At 50.5% G+C, this 22,168-nt stretch overlaps 1 protein-coding gene across 6 annotated transcripts in view; it reads left to right on the forward strand.

Annotated features, from left to right (window-relative positions):
* Zfp516 (zinc finger protein 516) overlaps positions 1-22,168 on the forward strand; it is an 88,213-nt gene that overhangs the window by 21,095 nt on the left and 44,950 nt on the right.

Consider the following 22,168-nt stretch of genomic DNA (forward strand, 5'->3'; position numbering starts at 1 on the left):
GGAGTAGGTGATGGTTCAAGAGGTCTCCAAGTGACAGAAAATTGGCCAGAGCCCTGGAGAGGAAAGGAAGTGGAGTCTGCTAGAGCTTAGAGGTGTGTGAACACCTGTGCATGTTAACGTGTGCATGCATATTCACATGGCCGTGGGTGTGCACATGGATGTTTGCCCTGTTGTATGTATATGACTGTACACAGGCAACACAGGCACACATATACAAAAGTACACAGTTATGTAGCAGTGAATAGTGTGTGTAAGTATGTAGGCATGTAAGTATACAATATGCATATGTACTACAATGTGCAAGTGTGCCACATGTCTACACTCACACATGTTGTCATGTTTATGTCAGTGTGAGCATGCACACATATATGTATGCACACATCTTGCCTTGAAACACATATCTGCCACAGTGCATATGTGTATATGTATGTGCACGTAACTGTGCATGAGTGCTAAGGACTGCTAAATGCTGGGCCACGGTTCAGAGCTTGTGTGTGTTCTCACTACAATTTTAAATACACATCATTATAATTTTAATTTTTATAATTATATTTATAATGTCTGTGTGTGAATTGTAGGTGTACTCCCCAGGGAGCTACAGGGACAGGGACCCAAATAGGGGGACACTAAGTGCTGATGGGAGTGAGGCATTGTGGGTGGCACATGCCTGTAGGAGGCTGGAAGTCACCCTGGCTTGGTCAGGGAAGTATGTTCTAAGGTAGGGACTTGTTGTCTTACCCCTAGGACTCGGGAGGATACCCCAGGACTTTCAGATGAATGCCTGGGCTCTCTCACCAACTTGTATTACAGAATCTCATCTTGTGGGATGGGTTAGTTCAGTTCAGAGCATTTCAACCCTCTGTGACCTCGTCTTAGGTAGGGTTTCTATTGCTGTGAGACCTCAGGGCCAAAAGCAAGTTGGAGAGTAAGGGGTAATTTGACTTTCATATCAGTGTCACAGTCATTTGAAGGCAGCCAAGGCAGAGACCTGAGGCAGGAACCTGGAAGCAGGAACTGGAACACCCAGCCTGCTCTCTTTACAACTCAGGTGCACCTGCCCAGGGACAGTGTTCCCCTCCCTCCCCGCAGTACGCTGGGCCTACCCACACCAGTCATTAGTCAAGACAATTCACTACAGGCTTGCCTGCAGATAATACGATGAAGGCGTCTTGTGGTAGAGGTCCTCTTCCCAGATAACTCGAGCTTGTGTAGGTTGTCGAAACAGAACGAAACAAACTAAAGCAAGCCCAGCCAGGACTAGCCTGTAGATAGCACTGACACGGAGGGACTAACGGGGCCCTTTACACCTGCCCTCCTTGCAGAATCAGCAGGGTTGAATTTAAAAATTGTTTTTTCCATCATAAATCTCTCATACTACAAATGGGAAAAGTTAGAGGGCAGCTGAGCTCACTGACAGATTAAATGGCACGTCTGCTGAGGGAGACCGGGCAGGCCTGAGAGTCCTCCTGACAGCTGAGTGTTCATCTCTTAGGAGGTTCTGTGGAGATGGCCTCACTTGGGTTCCTGGGCTTCCTTGTTGGATGAGTGTAGAAATAGGCTGTACTGTGCTGGGCTGTGTATCCTACCTCAGGCTGTGCACCCCACTGTAGCCGCCCTGCAGTGTCTGGGCTGTGCGCCCCACTGTAGCCGCCCTGCAGTGTCTGGGCTGTGCGCCCCACTGTAGCCGCCCTGCAGTGTTTTCATAGCGTTTTTGCCAATGTTCCTTTCTGTAGAGACCGCTGCTGGCTTGGAAGGTGCTTTCTGATCAGGTAGCTAACACAGGAAGGGAAAAGGACATGAAGGTATTGTCAGCTCTCTGTAGCTGAGGGAACCATCCTGGTGTAGACATAGAATCACAGGTAAGACGTCCTGGCTCCTAGCTGTAGGAACTAGCATGCTTTCAGCCAAGGACGGTGGTCAACTTTAACAAAAATTAAGTGGTTTGGGGCCAGAGACGTTTGCAGTGTTAAGAACACTTGCTGCTCTTCCAGAGGACCTGACTGTAGATCAGGACCATCTGTAACTCCAGCTTCAAGTGATCTGACAGCCCCTTGGCCCCATGCGTGCCTGCACTCAGGTGCCTCCCCACGCACAACTCAAAAGAAAATGAATCTCGAGTAGTGACTAGTAAGCTGCGTCCAAACCTAAGACACACGTTTAGCTGGTGATACTCTACCTCAGCTTATGCTTTATGCTGTAGGTTCCTGAGGTAGCACATGTAATAGAATTTTACATGAGCTCAAGTGTTTAAAGTCTTTATTTTGTATTTTTATTCTGATAAATGTACAGTTCAGTGCCTGCCTTTTAAACACCGAGCTTTCTAATGGAAGAAGACAAAATTAGAGAATGAAGCTTCTGCTTAATGCCAACACTGCATTACATTTTCAGAACTGTCGAAGATTCTAGAAAGAAGACCAACGTTACCATGGCTCCTCTGAGCGTGAGCCCTTCCTCGAACATGAACAAGCCCAGGGGTTTCCCATTCTGTCCATTGAGAGAATGCTCCCCACCCCAGTCAGTGGTGGAAACACCGACCACAGTTGAGGTATTGTAGAGTAGAAGAGCAAGAGCGGGGTGTGTTTTGAGATGGGGTCTGTCTAGCAGCCTGCACACTCACGGGGCCCCACCGAGCCTGTTGTAGGAAGCCTTTATAAGGAGAAAGAGGGACCCATGTTTTGTCCCACACTGTGCGTGAGGAGCGTGAGGAGCAGGGCAGAACCTCCTTAAGGAGCAGTGGTTTGGTTTGATTCTGACCTGGTGACCTCACCCTGCTGTCAGTTTGCTAACATTACATTTTGCTGGGAGAAGGCAGGAAGTTTCTGCCAGGCAGTAGAGGTTAGCACGCCGGGGTTCCACTCCACTGGCCGTGTTCAGGCATTCAGAGCTGAATGGCAGGTGGGAGGGCTTAGGACTCCATGGGAACAAACACAATACTCTGGAGTGAGCTGGATGCTGATGGGGACTTGGTGCTAGGCGTCTGCTGCACTGCTGGCCCCTCAGCCCTTCTCGATGTCCCTGGGAGGCAGCATCTTTCCACACTGGGACGAAGATGCATGGGAGCCAGAGTGATACGTTCAGGCCTCAGAGAGAGACTGCTTGAGACCCAAGCTGAGGAGTGAACGGTTACATGGATGTACATCTCTATCTGTGCCTATAGTTGGGTGGTGTGTATGTGTGTGTGTATCAGATCGGGGTCTCTGTGCTTATGAGGTACACACGTCACAGACTGAATTCTCTTCTCTGCTTGAGTGGCTTTTCTCGGGTTATAGGTCTGTACAAGCACAAATGATGAAGGACACCACCTGTTTTAATACCTGTGATTTTTAGACAGATACAGTCCACACTTTGGTTCTGTAGAAAGTAGACATTGCCAGTTTCTTGACCTTTAAGGTCCATTGGATACCAGGTACCTCTTAGGAGCTGCGGCATGCAGTGGGGCAGCTCTGACTGGCATGCAGATCCGGTGCAGTCTCACAGGGAGCCGCTGCGCTTTGGAAGACTGTGCCAGTTTGTGGGGCTGCGCGTGGCGAAGCTTGTGAACCCGTGGGTAGAGGTGAGAGGCACTGGTTTGCGTTCTCATCCCTCCGTGCGTTGTGCTGGCTGCTGGAAGAGAGTAAGGTACGTGCAATTGTTTTGCACCTAAAAATGGATTTAAAAGAAAACCAAAAAGCTTAACTTGCGTGTTTACGTCTATAAGAAAGGCCGTACCACTGCTGAGATGTTGTGCCCGTCCAGATAACGAAGCAATATTACGGGGCGGGGCTGTGAGGTTTCCCTGTCCTGTCTCCATCTGTGCTGCATGTGAGGTGTTCCGCAGCCCTCCTTCAGGGGCTCTGGGTAGTGCATCTCCATGGACCCAGCTTCCTTCGCTGATGGGCAGCTGCTTGTAGCTTTTGGTAATGACCAGAGTAATCCCATGAGAAATGGAGATGCCTTTCCTTCCCCAGAGGTGCTTAGAATCTAGTTAGACAAAGGTTGGCTTCCGTCCTCTTGTTGAGCCTGTGTGGGGACAGTCCTGCTGGACTGCCCTGCACACGGATGCTCAGCAAGGCCTTGTTTTTATATCCTAAGGTGAGAGCCTGCGACGTCCTGTCCAGTGTCTGCTCACACCGTAGTCTTTCGTGCTCACCTTTCAGGTGCTTTTCTGTCTTCCTATTTGCTTTCTGGTTAAGGGTACAGCCGTCTAGCATGAACGACCTTTGCTCTGCCTGTCCCTCAGCCCCTCTGGCTGCTCTGGTTCCTGTGTTAGTACTCAGCTGCCCCATGCGGGCATGACCTTCCTCATACTGCTTGCTACTCCAGGTGTGGAGTTGTGGCTCTGCCGGGCCCCTCCCCCTTCTCTCCCCGATTACATCATCCCTCTATCCATGCAGTTATGGTCCAGTCAGGTTAGCTGTCTCTTGTGCCCTGCCAACCACTGGGTTGATTATTTTGGGCACACCACAGTGCTTGCTGACTGAATTTGTTAGGAACTGGGCTTGCCTCGTTCCTGACTGCTGGTAGCTCGCTGAGCGTGTGTGCATCCTATGCTGGAGGCAGTATGCTGAGGGAGACCAGTGGGGACAGTTGTGAAGGAGCAGGGATGGTGGAACTCCAGAGGAGCATGCCATCTTTCATTATGCAGGCTGATACGTTTCCCCCCTGTCTCACACTCCACCATATGAGCCAGAAGCACCTGGAAGGCAGGAGTGGGGAGACCCCTGTGAGCAGATTCCCCAGAGGGATAGACGCCGTTAGCTGTGTGAGTAAAGCATCTCATAGAGCACAGATTAGTAATTCCAGGAGCTGAGAAGTTTCCATCAAGGCTTGGCTGAGTGTGTCAGAAGCAGGGGAGGAGTTGTTGATATCTGAAGACCTTCCGAGGGCCATGGGTCATGTGCCTTTGTGCTTCCTGTTTGAGCTGGGGGCTTGTGTCATTCAGAGGAGTTCGTACATGAGCGTGTCTTACCTCATAGCCCCCAATTTCTGAAGTCTCGCCCCTGCCTGCGCGTCTCATTTCTACTGCATCCCTTTATTCCCACAGCCTCTTTCTCGGGGGGGTAGCCTGCACGTCTGGAGATGTGCTCTTCTCTCAGCCCCCAGATCCTGTCAGAGGCCCTCTCTCAGCGACTTTGAGTGGTGATACCAAGCAGTGTGTGTGCCCTCTCTGGTCCCAGTTTGTATATTCACACACTGGCAGGACGGTGGTAGTTGTTTTAAGGGTGATGTGTGGGGTGACACGGACACAGATGTAGTAGTCTGAGTCGACATCCAGGCTGTCACCTCGTACTCTCTGACTGCAGCCCACCCCAGCCGTGTTTTTTTTTTTTTTTTTGTGGTTCTTTTTTTCGGAGCTGGGGACTGAACCCAGGGCCTTGCGCTTCCTAGGTAAGCGCTCTACCACTGAGCTAAATCCCCAGCCCCCCCCCCCCCCCCGCCATGTGTTTAAAGTGGCTTGTGACACACGGTACTGGCTGTTGGCTCTTGTGTGTTTCAGATGGTGCTTCTGGGGTGGGGCGGAGGTCCAGGTGGTACACAGTGGGAGGAAGGAGGGTCCTAGGCTGGTTTAGACCCTTAATCTAGCCCTGGCCTTCCTTCCTTTCGAAGCACTCAATCTAGCCCTGTCTTTTCCCCACCTTTGTATTTTTATTTGATTAACCTCCCCACCAGCATTAATTTAAGTAAGGGACAGCTGTCAGAAAGCATACATTTCCCAGAAATCCTTTCTGACTGAGGCTGCTTTGTGGCTGTGTACCTGGTAGAACACACTGCAGTTTTGTTTTCTGTAATTGCAGAGTTTGGAAGATGGCAGACTTGGAGAACCCTGCTGAGTCTTTCCTCCCCACTCACTCAGCCTCCAGGTGCCTACCTCTGACCTTCCCAGGCTGTTTGTCAGACTTGGAAGGCACATCCAGCACCGTGGCTGCAGAACTCGGCTGATCTCGGGGCTCATCTTTCCAGTCTGATAGAACCCCACCCCTGGTTCCCGCTCGACTGCTCACTTCTCCCCTTTGTCCCTTTGTTGTCTCCTCGTTACACGGAGAACTGGCCCAGGCTAGAGAACCCTATCTAGACTGGGCGTCTCAGGCCCACTTGGTGGTGGTGGAAGAGAGAATGTTTGGAGACATTCCGCCCACCCAGGGTGCTTTGACTGAGCTTAGTGTCCCGTGTCCCGTGTCCCCGTCCCCTGTCTTCCATCGTGGAGTGCTTTAGAGGGAAGTGTGAGGTGCACCGTCCCTCACTGCACGGCTGCTGAGCTTCCAGGTGCTGCTGTGTGGGTTTCAGATGGGGTCAGGCCTGTGGCACCAGGATGCGTTTTAGAAAGGCCTTTCTTTGCCTTGAGTTCCCTAGAGTAAAGGTTCACTGCTGCTGCCAAGGAGTAAAACCTTATGCACTTCTTCTGTCTGTGACTGTAAATCATGGGCTGGGTGTCCTAGATCAGAAGTCAGCTCTGGACACACAACTGTTAGCAAGCAGGAGACAGAGCTGTTTAAAGACCCAACACTGACAGTGAGGAGACATGGGCTCTGGCCTCTTGTCTGGTTCCTGTGGCTGGTGTCTCCATGGAGGTGATCTGAGGTAAGGAGGCTGTGGTTGTCCTCTGGGGCACAACACATACTTGTACTCATGTGTTGCCTGTAGCATAGGTTCTGTTGCTTTTGATAATGCTCAGTATTGGTTTTCCTGTTCCACTCGGCGCTGCCCAGCTTCCCAATATCGACGGATCTTATGAAATACATGACTGCAAAATAAGAACGAGTCTTTTAAGCGCATATGTGAAGTGACCAGGTGTAGGGCTTGGGTGGTGTTTCTTCCTTCCCTGAGACTGTGGGATCTCCTAGCAGTACTACTCTAGTACTACTTAGATTCCTGGCCATGTTGAGATTCTGCAGAGTGTGTCATCCTGTTCAGTCCGGTGTTTCCACTCTTGAGCCCAAAGGCAAAGAAAACACTTCATGGTTCCACAGAGAAAGGGCTGTCTTGATGGTCCCTGCCTTTTTATTCAACAAGCACATATGCAAATAACCGATATAGTTTTAGCAGCAAGAAGTTGACGTATTTTATTGTACACCCTGAGAGCATTATGCTCCCGTCCCTTTCTGAGTTCCCCACCAGGGGCATGTGTCCTCAGTGGCTCCGTGTCGGGTGTGAGCAGTGACACCTAGACCGAAGAAGAGAGAAGCATCCGGATTGTAGCTGTATTGGTTCTCATAGGTCTGTGTGTTGGCCATGGATCGGCCCTGTGTCCAGTGGTTTGCTTTGAAAATGTGAGTGCTGCTTCTTGAGCTGCTCCCAGGAAGAGGAGCGTGTGTGCCAAGGGCATGAAATGTGTGCAGGAAGCCCAGCCTAGGAGCCCACAGCAGTTTTTTTTTTTTTTTTTTTTTTGGTTCTTTTTTTTTTTTTTTCGGAGCTGGGGATCGAACCCAGGGCCTTGCGCTTCCTAGGCAAGCGCTCTACCACTGAGCTAAATCCCCAACCCCAGCAGTTTGTTTTATAGGTGTCTTTGGTGACACTTACACAGCCACATGGCAGTGTCTGATGAAGGTGGCATGTTAGGTACTCTCATGGCTGTTCATGACCATGGCCATGAGCCTCTGTCCAGCATGTTCCCTGTGCCTGCCCTCTGGAGAGGTAGCAGTGTCACCGTGTGGCTAGTCAAGCTATGTGGGGTGCTTGATGTGTCTTGAGAGTGTGTATAGTGACAGGAGGCTGTGTGTCAGCGTTTTAGTCCACAACAACAGTTTTTCTAGAGACCTGCTTCCTTCAGTTCCCACCCCTGATAGTAGCTCGCCCACGGCCCTGGCTTGGCACAAATTAGCTGCTTCCCCAGACCAACGTTTGCACTCTCTGTCTGGTCAGATTCAGAGTGTTAGATACAAAGTGCTTGGGGTGCAGACTGAGTGCGCTTCCTCCCGGGAGGTGCGTGGAGCAGAGAGGAGCAGCAGCGGTAGAGGCTCGAGGGTTGACGTCTGCCCTTCACACCCCCAGCCTTTGGGGTGTGGACTGTGTCTGCCTGGTGGGTCTTCTTATCTTAGGATCCAGGCCGCCCCTGAAGGGACATGTTAGGGCAGGTGTGTGGGGCTTTTGGTCCTTCTTGACCATGCTTGCTAAGAATCCACACACAGCGTTAAGCAGTACCAGGACTGCCCTGGCTACAGTGGAGGCCTCCTGTTCCCTCCTGGGCCTGAATCTCTTTCTGGGGAGGGAAGCACTGCACTCAGGACATTTGGACTTGGGAAGAGCACAGCGATGCTCAGGACGACAGTGTGAAGCCAGAGCTCTTTCAGACATGTCTGCTGAGGGACAGAACTGACCATCTCAGGAGAGGGAACCAGAGGCAGCGAGCGGCTGGGAGGGGTGTGTTAGGATGCACCAGCCTCGTCCCTGATGCTGCAGATCGACTCGCAGGAGTGAAAGTCTTTCCACCTCCGTGTGACATGCTTAGCTCCTGCTCATACTTACACCAACATGTGACAAGTGCACACTTAGAATGCAGGCACATGCTCTAGGTGTCCACAAACATGTTCTATCTGCTGGCAGGAGCATGTGTACTCAGTTTCAGCATGTTCACAGCCGTTCCTCACACATGCTGCTTTGGCGACCTGCTGTTGGGTCTCCAAGTCTCTGTTCTCTGTGGTGCTAGGCCCTACCTCCCTTCTGGGTTATTCTGGGGGATGCGGATTCCCCATGGACCTCCCTTGGTAAGGACCCCACACAAGAAGCAGCTTTCCTCTTAGCACCACCAGAGACAGACAGCGTGAGTGTCTCTGGCTCATCGTGCAGCAAGCACGATGGAACGGTCTCTCAGGGTGGCTTTTCTCTCAGGACTCGGCACTTCAGCAGGAGCAGCTGCTAGTGGTGCTTACGTTGTGAGGGCATTGACCTTTACACACAGCCTATGTACTTGAGAGTGTTTGTGGCACAGACACAGTGAGGACTGGCAAGGTGTCGAGGGGACTGGTGGCTTCCCAGTGTGTCCCTGGGAAGCCAGTTTAAAGTGTGGTGACAACTTTTCTTGATTCCAGCTCTGGATTTTGTTTGGGAAAGGATGTCCTGGGTTGAAGTGGACAGTTCAGCACTTTTCCATGCACGAGACCCAATAAAAGGCAGGTTGGAGGGAAACTGGCTCCACTCATGCTCACCCCCTCCCGTCTCTGTCTCTGTCTGTCTCTCTGTGCATGTGTGTGCACGTATGTGAGCCCATGCGAAGGCAGAGGCTGACTGATGTCTTCCTCAGATGCTCTTTATTTGCTGACACTTACACAGCCACATGGCAGTGCCGGATGAAGGTGGAAACAGGTCTGTTGTTGTAACACTGGCGCTCACCAGTCTGGCCAGGCTCTGTGCAGCAAGATGCAGTCATCCTTCTGTCTCTCTCTGCCCACGGGGACTATAGATGCTCACTACCAAGCCTAGCAGGGATGCTGGGCGTCTGAACTCAGGTCCTCATGCTTGTGTGGCAAGCCCTTTCTTTACTAACCTAGCCATGTCCTTAGCTCTTGGTTCTGGTTTTGAAAGACCCGGTCTTTGCAGTTTCTGTTAAGTGATTTGAGCACTGATTTAGGAAACTAACCTGATGGTGTGAGCATGTGGTTGGCACGCCTGCGGCGGAGACGTCCAGTGAATTAGGAGAGATTGAGAAGTGCAGTTTCCTGTCAAGAACTTTATAGAAGGAATGAGCTACACAGTTTCCTATTAAGGCTTTGGAGAAGGGAGGTTCTTGTATTCCAGAACCGTGCTCTGCTCTCTGTGGTGTATGTACACAGCGACATGCTGGCTCACCTGTAAGTTCTTGCAGGTCTTTTGTCTGTGGTGTGTGTTTACACTTACAGGCTGCAGACTCCCATGCTCTGTCATTTTAATCCACAAGTGGAGACCTGTGGCTTCCCTTTCTGTGGCTTTCCCTGTCATAGACAGAACAGGCAGAACCAAGCCACAGCACTCTAATGGACACAGGCTTGGTGCATCAAAGTGATTTTTGCAAAACAAGATAAACCCAGCAGGAAATAAAGCAGAAACAAAAACCAGTGCCTTGATGTGTTTGGTCAGGAGAGGCTTGACCGAGTACCTGTGCTAGAGACTGAACTCAGTTCCCAGACTGATCCAGTGAATGGAGTGTCCTTTGGTTCATTCATGTACAGATGTGTGGTAGCAGTTTAAACCCTGTCTTCAGTGCTCATAGGAGTGCACTGGTGGAGCGCACTGGTGGAGCCCATTGGTGAAGCCCATAGGTGGAGCGCTCTGGTGGAGCGCACTGTGGAGCGCATTGGTGGAGCGCACTGTGGATATATATATATACACATATATATATAATCTCTCATAGACAAGTGTGCTATATTCAGTGGTGAGCTCGGATGCCTTCCTCTCTTACCAGTTAGGGGTGTATGGGTTTGTTTTCACAAAATACTCATGTCAGTAATATTCATGCACCACGCAGAGTCATGACTGTGAACAGGCATGGCCTCCCAGGCCCTCCGCTCCCACAGCCTTTCCTATTAGCTGCTTGGTGAGTGTGGCAGAGGCCGGGTAGCCCCACCCTCAGGTTCCACCTTGCTGGATGCGGGATGCCTTTGTTTAATCTCTGCCTGTATCCCAACAGCATCTTGCAGTCTGCTCACAGCATTTGCATTGGACAGATTAGAGAAGAGGAATCGAGGCTGCATGGGTTCCTGTGTACAGGGGGTGGGGGTGTGGCAGGTGAGGGGAATGGTGGTGTCAGTAGATGTATGTACCATTAAATGACATCATACAGTAAATGACATCATACAGTAGATGTGTGTACCATTAAATGACATAGACTCACGATAGTCCTGACCTTGTCATCGTGAAGGAACTGTCCTTGTACAGTCACATGACTAGGGCGACATGGTCTTTGGCTTCTTGGGAAATGTTCACAAACAGCGGCTGTGATTGGCATGAGTGGTGTTAAGACACAATATCTAAGCTTCCTTATGTTTGGTTCTGCTGAGTCATACGAAAATGTGTCATTTAATGACTTGCAGGGCGAGCTCAGCACCTGGGAACTAAAAACCATATTTCTTAGTTTTACATTTACTTTACCGAGAAGCTGTATCTGGGTAGGTGCCTCCCACGAGCACAGTCTTATTTTTGCAAGACCAGTCACAGCCGTTCTGTGTACAACCTCACAGTAACTGTAGTGACTGGAGCACTACAGAGCCGCAGGAGAGGTGCACACTACAGAGCTGCACAGAGTGGTGCACACTACAGAGCTGCACAGAGTGGTGCACACTACAGAGCCGCAGGAGAGGTGCACACTACAGAGCCGCAGGAGAGGTGCACACTACAGAGCCGCAGGAGAGGTGCACACTACAGAGCCGCAGGAGAGGTACACACTACAGAGCCGCACAGAGAGGTGCACAGAACAGAGCCGCAGGAGAGGTGCACAGAACAGAGCCTCACAGAGAGGTGCACAGAACAGAGCCGCACAGAGAGGTGCACAGAACAGAGCCTCAGGAGAGGTGCACACTACAGAGCCGCAGGAGAGGTGCGCTGACCTTTGGTCATAACACGGAGAGTCCAGGTGGGCTTCCATCCTCAAAGCTAGAGCTTGCTGCAGCGCACCAATAAACACCGCTGAAGCTGTAATTTTAGACAGGAGAAGCAGGGTAAATCCCACAAAATGTGACATCATGTTCTCCTCAGGAATCAGTCTTTGTAAACATTCTCTGATGGATCTCCCTCTTGTAGGGCTCTGGCTGCTTTGCAGAAGGGCTGTGAACGTTAAGTGATAAACTGGGTCATGTTATTGCCACTCTTGGCAGCTACCAATCTGGAAAATTTACATGGTGTAGTATTTTCAATCTGTGTGGTTAAGCATTTTGGTCCTTTTGTGACTTGAGGGTATATTGGTTGGTGTTTGCATAATGGCAAACAAAATTTTAAAGACCTGGTAAAATGTGTTTTTCGGCCATTCTACAAATTTCCTGAGTGCAGAGCATCAGATTGTTTGCATCAGGTGTGTAGTTCTGACTGAGGGTCTCTTTCTCTCAGGAGATATGGGTAAGGAAGGGATTCGCAGCAGGCACGTCCTGCCTCCTGGGTGCCGGTTAGCAGGAAGCCTGACTGCTTGCTGTGAACATTATCTGCTTGTGCTCAGCGGTCCTCTCATTAATGTGCTGGTGACTTGGATGCTGTCTTGCCAAAAAGCAGAGGAACAAGATAACGTCAGCCACAGCAGCCTGTGTTTATCATGGGGAGAGAGGGGTGGGTGTAGGTGAGAGAGAGGCAGGAGTCAGGCATGTTTCTGTAGCTTGGTAAGTGACATCGTTCTTTGGAGAAACAGGACTGACAGGAAAGGTGTTTTCCTCTGGGGTGGTTGTCTTCCATGCCGTCAGTTTCTCAAAGAATTTGAAGAGATGTTCACGTCACATGCCAGGGTGGTGGGGCTTCTGTTATGAGTCAGGCTCCGTGAGAGCTCTGGGCCACTTTTAACCTGGACTGTTCCTGGAGTTCAGTGAAGGCCTCCTGATTGTCAACACAGATTTTGAAAATAGAGGTTTATGAATTTTTGTTTTTTTTTCTGGAGTCATGCCCCCTCCAGTTTTCCCCATTTCTGAGTTATCTGCAATCTTGGTCTTCATGGTGGTGAGGGAGGACGCCAGTGTCTGAGCTTCGGGCTGGTGTCACAATGGTGGAGTCAGGGGGAGCCCAATGATCTCAGGGGCACTGTTGATCAGCAGATTCCATGGAGGCTGCCCAGATGTAGGGGGTGGTTTCTCTGAGCTTGGAAGTGGGGCTCCTCATGGAAACCTTTAAAGGACCATGTTGCTGGGAGCTGCTTCAGGATCTGGGTCTCCTCTCAAACCCTGGCACCTCTCTGTGTGGCCTGGGAGGATAGACATGTGCGCTTTATCTAGAGAGCCTCACGGAGCAGCCTGGCGCCTCCTGTCCTGACTGTGTTAGCTTTGCGATGTTTACTTTCCTGGTGACAAGTCACTGATAGAAGACTCAGAAAATAGTAAACCGCGAACAACAACTCACAGGAAGGCTTTAATTCCAAAGCAGGGACAGACAGACAGGAATACATAGTGAGGGACGGACAGACAGGTCGGAATACATAGTGAGGGACAAACAGACAGGTAGGAATACATAGTGAGGGACAGACAGACAGGAATACATAGTGAGGGACAGACAGACAGGAATACATAGTGAGGGACAGACAGACAGGTAGGAATATATAGTGAGGGACAGACAGGTCAGAAGACATAGTGAGGGACAGACAGACAGGTAGGAATACATAGTGAGGGACAGACAGGCAGGTAGGAATACATAGTGAGGGACAGACAGACAGGTAGGAATACATAGTGGGACAGACAGACTGGTAGGAATACATAGTGAGGGACAGACAGACTGGTAGGAGTACATAGTGGGACAGACAGACTGGTAGGAATACATAGTGAGGGACAGACAGACAGGAATACATAGTGGCTGCTCTTGCACTTTGCTTGCAAACCCCAGTGCTGTATTGGATTAAAGTCTGTTTACTTTAATCAGTGTTAATGACTAAAGATGAAAGCAAGTGCCCACCTCTGCTCTCTTTTGAGCGTCTCTGAGTGTAACCCTTGGTTCCTAGGCTGTGACCACGTTTTCATATTAAGGGAAAAGGCACTGAGGGTTCTTGGCCCCACCCCCTTGTTCAGACTTGTTTACTTTGGAAGTTGGAGACCCATTTAGACCTTGAGTGTTTTCCTGTGATCGCATGTACTGTCCACTGCCTGGTCTGAGGTGCAGAAAGAAAGGTCTTGCTGCAAAGACCAGTTTACTAGAAAGTCGTGTGGATGCTTCTCTGTGTACGGGGGCTGATGTGACAGTACTCGCTTTAATTTATGTAGGGCTTGCTAGAATGTAAAGGGAGATCCTGTTTAAGACACCTGAAATCTGCCTTCTTCGTCCCTCTACCTCCCTTGCCAAGGGGAGCATGGCTGAGCCCACTTTCAGAAACACGCAGCTCCTTTTCTCTGCCACCTTCATGCCGGGGTTGCCCAGGGTACTGCTGCCCTTTCTGCAGTTGGCTGTGGGTCTGTATCTTTGTCTTGAGTGGAGGCTGGCTCTCAGGAAGGCAGTGCCTGCATTCAGGTCTTGCTATTGGAGTGGAAGGGACTCCTGTGCATAATGGATTCTTGATGGTCTGAGGAGACAGAAGCCCGCAGGCCCAGCCCTGTGGCCTGCACACTGCATAGCAGTGAATACATCCCTTCATGGACCTCCAAGGGACCCTAGTCTGGGGACACTGAACCACAGTTGTTCATCCTGTACAGAATGGCTTGTGAGGAGAGGGCCTCGTCACTGTTGTTAGGGCATCCCCCATTTGTTCAGATAATATGTGTTTTGTCTACAGAAGTCAGATAAGCTTGCCCAAGATGTTAATGATGTATTTTAATTCATGGCTCATAATTCTGCAGTGTGACTCGCGAGACCCTTTCATTGTCTCTAGGAGAACAAGCTAACAGTGTCCTGCAGTACAGACCGGCAGCTCCCACATGGCCTGTGGGCTGTGCTGGGCCCTGCACCCACTCCGGCTCCTGGAGTTCCCGGAACTGCTAAGCAGAGCTCCCTGCTTCTGTATGGTCTGTGTCCCAGGGTCTCTGTAGACAAGCTTGTGGCTCTGTAGCCTGCTTTCTAGCTTGAGCTGCGTTACAAGCTGATGCGTTAGAGGGGACATTGCCCTGGCCCTCTGGGCCTCCTGACCCCCAATAGGCCATGTTCTTGGTCCTTTCCCTCTGTTGAGAGGAGGGAACTGGAGGCAGAGCCACGTTCCCACAGCAGGCCGCTAGTCCTGGCAGCCACCAGGCTTCTTTACAGACCCAGTGTCTCTCTGTAAGTTCTTGGGGAAGCTAGAGCAGTGTAAGACCCAACCGAGTTAAAGAGTGAGTCAGGACTGAGCAGCTCCTGGAGGAGACAGAGCTTTGAAGACAGCAGACAGTGGCAGATGCAGTGATGGCTCTGTCCCACTTCCTCCCAGTAGGTCGGAGGGAGCCACAGCTCTGCTCCCCCAGCAGGTCAGAGGGAGCCCCAGTTCTGCCCCCCAGCAGGTCAGAGGGAGCCCCAGTTCTGCCCCCCAGCAGGTCAGAGGGAGCCCCAGTTCTGTCCCCCAGCAGGTCAGAGGGAGCCCCAGTTCTGCCCCCCCAGCAGATACTTTGGGGTTCCCTGGCTTTTGTTTTCCTCCCTCCAGGCCTTTGTTTCTCCTCCCACTATACCTCGGGTTCAGACAAACATTGGGAGCAGGGTTGCTCAGGAAATGAGTGGATATCATTTGAAAATTTGCTCTCATTCCTTTCTCAGGGTGACATTCTGATAAATAGTGTCAACTTTGCTAGTTTTAGGGAAAACAGGGAAACCATGCAGCCTTTGTTCTGTATTGGCTCCAGGCAGGCAGAGAGCTGGACTGTCTGTCAAGAATTTCACATCAAAATGTACGTACAAACCAGGACAAGGCTGCAGTCAGCTAGTCAGAAAAGTGTTGTTTTAGATGTCAGGGAAAGCTTCAGGGGCTCTTGGTGAACCCCATTTTCTTGTTCTGCCCCTCTGTGTGGGGAGGGCTTTGTGCCTAGGGGTGGAGGAGGGAGGTTTTCTTAGGCCTTAGAGCACCCCCTCCTCAAAACCGAGAAACCACTGTTCATATGAACAGTGTTGCGAAGTTTTCAAATCGGAGTTAGGGAAAGGTAATTTCCCAAACTGTATAGCTGAGTCCCAGCTTCCCTGAGCTTGTGTGGAGGACGAAGGTGAGTGAAACTCCACTGTGGGGCTGGGAGTAGTGCTGTTCCAGGAGTGTTTCCGCTTTCCTGTGTGTTTCTTCCTGGAGTGGCATTCGAAGCTTGCATAGTGTCTTTGTGATAAATTCCCAGGTCCGTGCCAATAGGAGGAGTAACAGGGCACTCACCTCCCCTCAGGTCCAGGGTCCTGAGTATTGGGCAAATCTGTAGCATACCTTGAAATAGTTCATCACACATTTGACCTCCAAGTATGAATGACCCAGCAGTGCTCCTCAACTGCCACTTGCTACGGAGTCCATAGTAAAGTTGGGTTTTACAGTGTCCTGATGTTGAATTTGATGGCTATTGTTTATGACCCCGGGTGAGGTAACCTAGTCAAGGGTAAGTTAAAAGTCCCTGGAAGTGCAGCAGTCACTCGGGACTGTCCCAAGCTGCTCTGATGTCAGTGGGCGGTGTCTCTGGGCACATCATCCATGTCCTCTTCACTCCCTGGAAGTCACACTGAGATGCAGAGCAACTGTCCTGAATGCCGAGGGGTGCAACTCGAGTGCATTGGAATCCAACTCTGGGAAGCACTGTAGATTCCTAGCATTAGCACGACCGTGGCTTGGAGATGAAGATGAGGAGAGAGGGAGGACAGAGTTACTCTCTAGGGTCACGCATTGATCCCAGTGAGTGGCAGTGGTAGGCAGGATAATTTCACTCTGGGAACTTGAGTCCTGGAGGACTAGGTGCAGGGCACTGGGGTGCAGGGCTCAGGGGTGCAGGAATCAGGCATGCCAGGGATCAGATTCTTCCTTGAAGACCGAGTTAAGGTGTTCTGGGCTGATTTTAAGAGCTGGAGAGGCCCGTGGAGGCTGGAAGTCTCCGTGGTTGGTAGCATTGCACCCTGGAGTGGGGGTGAGTGCTGGGCCTTGCCTGTAGGTGGTTTCCTGGATGACTGTGCACCACACTCTGGGACAGTTTTTGATGGGTGGTGGGGTTCAGAGTTAGCTGTGGAGGTGCACACTGTCGTGGATGACCATGCTTGTGATTGAGAGTCCAGACTCACTGATTGCAATCCCAGGTGTCGTCCCCTCATGGGAGCTTGTCAGTCTGACAGGTGAGCATCACTCCACCTGGTCTCCCGGAAACATCTCTTGGTCCAGCTGGCACAGGGCCAGGGTGCTATCTGTACCTGGGGTTTGGGTTTGCTTCACCTTTAACCACGGAGCACCCTCTGTTCACCTTTCCCTGCTCAGTTCCTGTCACTCCCAGCATTCTCTGCTCACCTAGGAGCTGAGTGCTGTTCTCAGCCTCTTTTAATGGTTCCACTAGATGGACACTTGGGGAGGACATGATTGGTCTTGGAGTGCTGGGAGCGACTCAGTCTCTCACGTTCTGAAACTGGCCGGTAGCTCAGTTGAAAGACATTGCCTTTCCCATGAGCAGCTAGAGTTTCAGTTTGGGGTGCTTAGAGTGACCCCACGTCTACCCGTGGCTGATGCTAGGATGAGTGGGTAGTGTGACATGTCTGTCTGTGGGGTGGGTGGAGGGCTTATCATTGAAAGGATCTGTGTTTGCTTTGGAGCCCAGAAGTTCTCTGTATTCCCAGTTTATGGACTGTGATACCTGGGCAGTCACTCCACCTGGCTGAGTCAGCTGCGTGACCGGGGAACAGGAATGGCTGGGATGCTGCATCTCTAATGTCTCAGGTCCAGGGGGACATTGTCCAGGTGGTAAAGGGTCACAGGAAGCTGTTCGTGTGGGGCACCTTGGTGCTGTCGGCCTGGGCTGGGCTTGTTATACCTGTGGAATTATCTCACGGTTCAACCACATGTTCTCTCCCTGTGTGTTCTCCTACTGTATGTTCTTTCTCTGTGTGTTCTCCTTCTGTGTGTTCTCTCTCTCTGAGTTCTCTCTCTGTGTGTTCACTCTCTGTGTGTTCACTCTCTGTGTGTCCACTCTCTGTGTGTTCTCTCCCTGTGTGTTCTCTCCCTGTGTGTTCTCTCTCTGTGTGTTCTCTCCCTGTGTGTTCACTCTCTGTGTGTTCTCTCCCTGTGTGTTCTCTCTCTGTGTGTTCACTCTCTGTGTGTTCTCTCCCTGTGTGTTCTCTCCCTGTGTGTTCTCTCCCTGTGTGTTCTCCTTCTGTGTGTTCACTCTCTGTGTGTTCTCCCCCTGTGTGTTCTCTCCCTGTGTGTTCTCTCCCTGTGTGTTCTCCTTCTGTGTGTTCTCTCCCTGTGTGTTCTCTCCCTGTGTGTTCTCCTTCTGTGTGTTCACTCTCTGTGTGTTCTCTCCCTGTGTGTTCTCTCCCTGTGTGTTCTCTCTCTGTGTGTTCTCTCCCTGTGTGTTCTCCTTCTGTGTGTTCTCTCCCTGTGTGTTCTCTCCCTGTGTGTTCTCCTTCTGTGTGTTCACTCTCTGTGTGTTCTCTCCCTGTGTGTTCTCCTTCTGTGTGTTCTCTCCCTGTGTGGTCTCTCCCTGTGTGTTCACTCTCTGTGTGTTCTCCCCCTGTGTGTTCTCTCCCTGTGTGTTCTCTCCCTGTGTGTTCTCTCCCTGTGTGTTCTCCTTCTGTGTGTTCTCTCCCTGTGTGTTCTCTCCCTGTGTGTTCTCCTTCTGTGTGTTCACTCTCTGTGTGTTCTCTCCCTGTGTGTTCTCTCCCTGTGTGTTCTCTCTCTGTGTGTTCTCTCCCTGTGTGTTCTCCTTCTGTGTGTTCTCTCCCTGTGTGTTCTCTCCCTGTGTGTTCTCCTTCTGTGTGTTCACTCTCTGTGTGTTCTCTCCCTGTGTGTTCTCCTTCTGTGTGTTCTCTCCCTGTGTGGTCTCTCCCTGTGTGTTCTCTCCCTGTGTTCTCTCCCTGTGTGTTCTCTCCCTGTGTGTTCTCCTTCTGTGTGTTCACTCTCTGTGTGTTCTCTCCCTGTGTGTTCTCCTTCTGTGTGTTCTCTCCCTGTGTGTTCTCTCCCTGTGTGTTCTCCTTCTGTGTGTTCTCTCTCTGTGTGTTCTCCTTCTGTGTGTTCTCTCCCTGTGTGTTCTCTCCCTGTGTGTTCTCCTTCTGTGTGTTCTCTCCCTGTGTGTTCTCTCTCTGTGTGTTCTCTCCCTGTGTGTTCTCCTTCTGTGTGTTCTTTCCCTGTGTATTTTCCTGTGTGTTCTCTTTCTGCGTGTTCTCTTCATCCCTGTCATATGCCTGTACCTAAGATGCATTAAAAGTTTACTTTTCCTTGTTTTTAAGGCTGATTATCCAGCTTTTATAAAATGAAATATATCATTTAGAAATTATACATAGCACTTCCTAAAATGTATTCTCTGCACCTCCAGAGAACTTGAGCACAGAGCAGAGGCCCTATTGGAAATCTGTTTTAAAATTCCAAACAGCTAAAACAAAGCATCAGAGCCTTGCTTGTCTAATTCTGAGTTTCAGCCTTGGAAAAAATGATATATATTATATAAAACTCACAAAGTGTGTCACATGAGCCTGCTGTCTGCACACCAGCAGGGTGCACTGCTTTGGGCCCCTTCATGCTTGTGCAGCTCTGGACTGCTAAGTTGCCCTGGCTTAGGTAGCAAGCTAGCATCTGTTGGTTTTACAAGTCTGGTTACTTTCAGGTTGAGGTGCTTTATGGAATCTGTGGCTAGCCAGATGGTCTTGACTGCTTAGTTAGACCCTACTTAGTCACAGAGTGCCACATGTATGTGAACCATTGCTCATGAGGTAAGGATGTGATGGGTAAATCGTAGGAGACTGTCCTAGCCACTGTGGCCTTGAGCTGTCAGGACATTAGGTTTGTATGGCTGGTGGGACACCACTGTGATTGCTTCAGCCAGCCATCAGTATCTGCAGTCAGTATCCATGGTCAGCTTTACAGTCACCACCTCTGATTAAGAGCAGTTTGTCCTGTAGACAGAGACGAGGATAGAGACATTGGTTTGACCCCTTATGACCTCATGAGGATCTGTGGTGCCACAAACCTTAATCTCCAGCCTGCCTCAGAAGGAGCATTGCTAGCCTCTGGTCAGAGTGGCTAGGTCCTCATGCAGCGTTCCTTAGCCAGTAGTGACTGGGCCTGCCTGTGGCCCTCTTCACTTCTGCATGGCTGTCATTTACCTGTGGCACTGAAGCCCTACCGTGAGTGAGTGCCTTCCCTTCCTTATGGACCTGATAGTCCTGGGTAGAGCTGTAGTTTGGGGATGGCTAGGTAGAAAATGGAAGCTTCCCCTCCCCACCCCTGTCTCTGGGCTGCTGAAGGCAAGTGTCCAACTGTGTTGTTGGGATGGTTGGAGTCAGACTGAGCATTGAGGCGGTAGGGAGGAGAGGGTGGCCATGTGTCAGTGGGTGAGCAGAGCCACACACAGCCCCTTTTATAGGTCCTCTGGGTACACATGGCTCTGTTTGTTTTTTCCTTAGATCCCAACAGGTAGGAGATGTAACAAGGGTGTGAGGTATGGAATAAGGGAGGGGCAGAGGACGAAGCTAGTGTGTAGCGTAGTCACAGGTGGGATGCACACTGCACCTCAGCTGAGGCTAAGCAGGCGTCTGTGGAGCACATGTTGGTGACAGCCCCTACACCTGCCCCTGCAGCTGCAGGCCCTCATGCTGCAAGTGGTCCCTTTTATGCCACGTGCCCCATGGTTGCCTCTGTGGCCCCTGCTTGCTTGGCTATTTTCCCAAGTCTTGTCAAAGGCAAAGGCTTTGGTGTGTGACTTTTTTTTTTAAAGATTTATTTATTTATTATATATAAGTACACTGTAGCTGTCTTCAGATACACCAGAAGAGGGCATCGGATCTCTTTACAGATGGTTGTGAGCCACCATGTGGTTGCTGGGAATTGAACTCATGACCTCTGGAAGAGCAGTCGGGTGCTCTTAACCGCTGAGCCATCTCTCCAGCCCTGGTGTGTGACTTTTAATTCTCTCAGGTACCTGGGTGGAATTAGACACCATTGACAGACATATATTACTAGGCTGGAGTCTGAAGTTACTTCAGGTCTATTTGCATCCAAGATTGTGTTTTTCTTTTCCATAGTTTATCACTAAACCATTGCTATGTGATTCTTTAAATGTATAGGATGTTTTGTCTTTAAGTTATCTGTACATAATTTTTATTCTTATTTTTATGTTTCACATTTAGCATTTTCAGGTATACTGGATTAATGACTGGGAATCATTTGCCTTTTATATTACATCATTGTAAGTAGCTATACAGCCACAGGACATGTCTTGATACAATTATTTAAATTGACTTGTCCTTGAGACAAGGTCAAGAAGCTTATAATTTGCTTTACTTTTGGGGCTGGTGAGCTTTGGACTCTGTATCTGCTGTTTGGCTCTGCTGGGCGGTCTGTGGAGGAGCCAGGACGGTCTGCCTTGCGGAGGCTGCCTAGCTTGACCTCCACATGCTTGCTTAGTTGTCCTAGAGACCAATAGGGGGCGCTGGTCAACCTGTCCTGCCTGTTCCCATTTAGGTTCTCAGAGACCTGTAGGGGGCACTGTCCCGCCTGGCCTGCATGTGTTCATTTAGGTTCCTAGAGACCTGCAGGGGGCGCTGTTCAGCCTGTCCTGCCTGTGTCTATTTAGGTTAATTTAGAGACCTGTAGGCAGCTTCTCCCCTGCATGCTTAAGCATGTGCCATGACAGCAGGCTCTGGAGGGGAAAGCCTTTCCAACAGATGCAACAGCTGTTCTGTGGCAGGCAGCCTTGTCCCAGTCCATCTCATGGTTCTTGCCAGCCCTGTGTGGTCTGGGTTCTCTCCTCAGCTCCACGTGTGTTTCAAGGTCACTTTCAGATTTCTACCTTGTGGAGTGCTTGTGGTCATGCAGCACTCAGAGTACACAGTTCCTGAAGGATGCTGGAAGGAGGTGGCCATACCCTGTGGTTCTCAGCAGTGCTCCCCCTGTTGGCTGATTGTTTCTTTCACATTCATTGCAGTGAATAGGTTCAGGAGACACCCAGAGCACTCAAGGAGCTGGTGCCTAAGGCTCTTTAGGAAGAGACCTTTATGTGTTTGGTTACAACAGGAGTGAGCACACTGTTACTGCTAGGCATGTAGCTTCTTTGTGTTTTGTAAAATCCTGCACATGTGAATTCATTCATAGTCTCAATCTTCTCTCTGTCTCTCTCTGTCTCTGTCTCTGTCTCTGTCTCTGTCTCTCTGTGTGTGTGTGTGTGTGTGTGTGTGTGTACTCGTGTGCCTGTCTGTTTGCTTGCCTGCCTGCCTGCCTGCCTGCCTGCCTGCCTGTCTGTCTGTCTGTTTAAGCACCATATTCTGCTTTGCACTGGACATAAGCGCTTAGGCTGTCAGGGTTGGGCAGCTGTCGTGTAGTGGGTAGAACCCAGGGAGACCCTGCCTGTTACTCTCTGGTGGGTGGATAGGTGTGGGGTGGACTGGTCATACTATGCGACGGTGTGTGGACTCAACAAGACCTGGGCACTATCTTTTGGGCATTGTTAGGGTAGGTTTGACTCTGACCCCTGAGGGTACAGTGAAA

The sequence above is a fragment of the Rattus norvegicus genome, chromosome 18, assembly GCF_021556685.1.
Source record: "Rattus norvegicus strain SHRSP/BbbUtx chromosome 18, alternate assembly SHRSP_T2T, whole genome shotgun sequence".
Lineage (NCBI taxonomy): Eukaryota > Metazoa > Chordata > Mammalia > Rodentia > Muridae > Rattus > Rattus norvegicus.